Source organism: Grammomys surdaster, unplaced genomic scaffold (genome assembly GCF_004785775.1).
Source record: "Grammomys surdaster isolate TR1022 unplaced genomic scaffold, NIH_TR_1.0 724, whole genome shotgun sequence".
In the NCBI taxonomy this organism is placed as follows: Eukaryota; Metazoa; Chordata; class Mammalia; order Rodentia; family Muridae; genus Grammomys; species Grammomys surdaster.
The window spans coordinates 561951-566459 of NW_021605143.1; the positions used below are offsets into that span (position 1 = coordinate 561951).

The following is a 4509-nucleotide window of genomic DNA, read 5'->3' on the forward strand; positions in this document are numbered from 1 at the left end:
TCTCAATATGTGTAACAACTTGGGTTTGATCCCCTGATTCCCCCACCCTGTAAAAAAATGAGAGAGAGAGAGAGAGAGAGCTCAACGTCTTCTCTTTCAGTTTATCCTATTTCTCTGATGCCTCTCACTGGCTGGCTCTCTCCACCTCTCTAGTTGTCTACCCACCCATTGCTAAGCCTGAGAACTCCGTCTGAACAAGATTTGGTGCTCGTCTGGCTGCACCCTTCCTCTGCCTGGCCTGGGATGCTTATGGGATTCGATCAGACAGGCAAGTGGACACTTGGGGGCTGTAGAAGCAATTCTATGGACAAGACACCGAGGGAGGAGCTGAGTGTGGTTTAGAACACGGGCTCCATCAAGCAACCAAATTCGTGTTTACCTCATCCGTTTTCTCTCTTCTGAAGGGTTTTCCCTGGAGTGGGCTCTAGGTAGACATTATGGCAGATTCTGCTGGGGCCACAGGTCAGTACAAAAATGGCCTTGTCCAGTTTAAATATTAGGCTAGGGATGGGACCCAGCAGGGTGGGACAGAGAATGGAGGAGATGACCTCTGACCCCAACTCTGGCCCCTTCTGGGGGTCCAGTGTGATCTGCCATAGGTCATGTCCCCTACTCCCCAACCATGATCTACATCACAATGCCGACAGCTCATAACTCAGGGCTGGCCAGGGAAGTCTGGGATTGATTTAGGGTTGGCTCTGATCAGCCCACCCTCTATGGATGATGGCCCCGGGGCGTGGGCAGGAGCAAGGGTCATGGGTGAAGTTCAGGCAGGAAGGTCCTAAGCATCATTGCAGTGCACCTGTGACAAACCCTTCAGTACTCTCCATAGGGAAAGGGGAGGGGGTCTCTCGGACACTTTCCAGGCTCTCATGACCCTCCCTCTCTCTGCTTAGCTCAAGTCCAGGCTCACCAGGGACAGCATCTTCAGGACTCAGGTACTAAGAATCTTAGGAAACAGAAAGCATCATCGCCCACCAAAGAGGACAGTCAACAGACTCTGTGATAGCCCCTTCACAGCCACCAGCCTCACTTAGGCTGAGCAGCTTGGTCCCCAGCCTGCATGCCAGAGGCTGTATAGCCCTTTCCTTTTAGCACATGTCACAGCCCTTTCCCATTAGCACATTTCACATGATACTTTGTATCCAGTCAATGTTCTCCACAGATGTCGGTAAAGAATGTCTTCTGCCCTGGGTGTTTCAGCCCAGCCTCATTCTCCTTCTCATTTCAGCTCGACTCAGGACACATGAACACACATGACACTAAAAGCAAATTCCAAGGGTCAGTGAGATGACTCAGTGGTTAAGGGTGTCTGCCTCCAAGTCTGATGACCTGAGTTCAATTCTTGGGATCTACATGGTGGGCGGAGAGAACCAACTCTTGCAAGTTGTTCTTCCATTGGTTCGACTTCCACAGGTGATCTGTGTCACGGGCCCAGACACACACACACACACACACACACACTAACTGTAAAAAGTGCGTTATTAAAGGTTTCTTTCAATTGCACATGTAGGTTTGTGCTCTTGGAGATCAGACTAGGGAGCTGGATTCCCTGGAGCGTCAGAGGATTATCAGATAGAAGAATCAGGTTCTCAGGAAAAACAATATTTGCTCTTAACCGCTGACCTATTTCTTCAGCCCACAACTGAAGAGCAAACTGCTATGAAATTTCTATTTTTTTAAAACTATCTCACAAAGTAAGCCATCCTTCCAGTGTTCTCATATCTGCTGAGTGTTGGCTCATCCTCTTTCAGACACCTTATTTTTTCTGGCAAGATAAGGTCTTACTATGTAGCTGGCATGGACCTCACAAGGACTCCAGAGCCTTGGGAAGCTGGGCATGTGCCACCATGCCCTGTTTAATGCTCATTTGACAGACACAAACACTTATTTGTCTTCAGAAAAGCCAGGGAGAAAGGCAAGACAGAAGTTTTCCCGGACCTGTTCGATAGAAGGATCTGGACGACCTCACCTGGCAGATGAGTGACGGGCATCCGAGCCACATCTTTCCCTATTCTCTGAGGCCTATGACTTCTCTTTCCCTCTCCTCAGCAGCCCTCTACTTTGAGTTCATTGTGAAGGCCACCCCTTCTGGTGGGGGAAAGAGCACAGACCAGCAGCCGAGTAATTCTGTTTTCCATGTCATCTGTTAACATGGCGCACCATCTGTCAGGTCTACCGACTCTCAGCCTCCCACCCTCTCCCAGAGGCCAGATTGGGGGAGGAGGCCATCTCCCAGAGTCTTGGAGACCCTTCCACTCAAAGGCCTCAGAACACTCACAGAAAGAGCAGGACTACAAGGTGAGTTAAAGTTACAGGAACTGCGGGTTGGGATGGGGGGGGGGGCGGGCAGCCGAATGGCAAGTGGAAAGATTAGCAAAGGATTCACCTGGCTGCTGCTTCCAGCAGAAAGAGCCATAGAGGCCAGGCCACTGGAACTGCTAAGAGGCATGGCCACTCACTTACACCCTGTCCTACAAGGGCTATGGGTGTGGCTGGCTTTTAATTAGCCTTTGACTTCTCTGTTCCCTAGGCCCCTCTCCCACTACACCCCCTCCCCAGGAAGGCCATTGTGCAAGACAATAAAGAATCTATAAATTCTGGGGGACAGGGCTGTGGGGGAAGGGAGCTAGTTACTTCAGTACCTCCTACCCGCTCAGGTCCCTGCAAAGACAGAAAGGGGCAGGCAGGCCTTTCATGGACTTGCCCTTCACAACCTACACAGGAACCTGCTCAGACATGTGGGCCAGATCTCTCGTCATCTTTTACAGATGAAGAAGATGAGTTCCTGGGCTGAAAAGATGGCTCAGTCACCAAAATGTCTGCCATAAAGGTGTGAGGGCCTGAGTCTATCTTCCTCAAAGCCAGAGTGGTGCCTGCAAGATGGCTCCATGGGTAAAGGTGCTTGCAAAAGTCTGGTGAACTGGGCTGGATCTCCAGAATCCACATACAGATGGAAGGAGAGAACTTCTAATCTCCACATACACACTGAGGCATGTCCACAACAAAGAATCAAATGAATACATGTGAAGAAAGAAGTCCTGGTATTTCTGCAACATTGTAATCCTAACATAGGGGAGCGGGGTGCAGGGGTGGGGGTGAGGGGACAGACATGGAGACTGGCAGATTCCTGAAGGCCAGCCTGTCAGTGAGCTCTGGGTTCAATGAGAGATACTATGTAAAAAAAAAAAAAAAAAAAGAAAAAGAAAAGAAAAGAAAAAGAAAAAACTTAAGGTGACAAGAGACTGAGTGTGCTGACCAGCCTGACTGAGGCAGGGTTATGAGTCTGAGGTCAGACTGGGTTACAAGGAAGGAAGGTTAACTCCCTGTATCCAGCTCTTCCTTCACCTCTCTCCTGCTGCTCTCCAGTCACTCCTTTACCTCATTATTTTCTCACTGAACTTCCCTGGAGGTCTAGCTACACATAAGGCCAAGTGCAGAGGAGGCCATGATTGGGAGCTCAGGCCCTCAGCCTAGAAGGGCTCCAAGTAGCGGCCTTGATGAAGAGGACGAAAGGGTGATGGGTAGGTACCCTTGCTCTAATTCACACACTAGCCCCAGTGACAGGTGAAGTGCTTCCTTGTCTCAAAAAAGCCAAAAATGAATGAATGAATGAATGAATGAATGAATGAAGTAACTACAGATTCTCCTCCAAAACCTGTGATATCAATAGTTCTAGGGAGTTAGTTAACTAGTCCTAGGGAGTTAGTTAACTAGTCCTAGGTAGTTGACTAGTTTTCCTGCACCACATTTGATTTCCCTCTTGACCAGTAGGCCTTGGGTCAAATTAGAGAGCTATTGGTTACTCCCAAGTATGTTGCTACTACTCCCATGGAGTCATTGTAAGTCATTGTACCCTTCCCTGATTATTCTCTCTCTCTCTCTCTCTCTCTCTCTCTCTCTCTCTCTCTCTCTCTCTCTGTTTCTTTTTTTCTTTTTTCTTTTTTCTTTTTCCCCTAATGTAGCTTCTCTGTGTGGCCTTGGCTGTCCTGGAACTTACTCTGTAGACCAGGCAGGCCTCAAACACAGAAATCTGCCTTCCTCTGCCTCCCATAGAGGACCTGGAAGAAGAAAGCTTGCTTTATCTTTGTCTGCTTGCTCTTGCTGACAAGTCCATTTTTTCACTGGAATTAGAGAGTACATCTCTGGGCTTCTGGTATCTATTAAAGATCAGCTGAGACATCCAGCCTCATGGCTTTAACTTCAGGATTCTTGCCGGGCAGTGGTGGCGCACGCCTTTAATCCCAGCATTTGGGAAGCAGAGGCAGGCAGATTTGTGAGTTCGAGGCCAGCCTGGTCTACAGAGTGAGTTCCAGGACAGCCAGGACTATACAGAGAAACCCTGTCTTGAACCCCCCCCCCCAAAAAAAAAGAAAAAGAAAAAACAAACAAACAAACTTCAGGATTCTTGTACCTTCTGATGGTAGACAGCCATTGCTGGACTAGTCGAACCACTGCATGAATATATATATATATTCATATGAATATATATATTCATATGAATATATA

The 4509-nt window shown here is 48.4% G+C and overlaps 1 long non-coding RNA gene across 2 annotated transcripts; it reads left to right on the forward strand.

Moving 5' to 3' along the window:
* Positions 1 to 404: 404 nt before the first annotated feature.
* LOC114633655 lies at positions 405 to 3038 on the forward strand. 2 transcript variants are annotated; one of them, XR_003713221.1, is made up of 4 exons: positions 405 to 462; positions 897 to 938; positions 1902 to 2301; positions 2772 to 3038. It is a non-coding gene; the product is annotated as an uncharacterized LOC114633655 (long non-coding RNA). The 2 variants fall into 2 exon arrangements; XR_003713220.1 differs by lacking the exons at positions 1902 to 2301; positions 2772 to 3038 and having other exon boundaries at positions 406 to 462; positions 897 to 1193.
* Positions 3039 to 4509: the final 1471 nt, after the last annotated feature.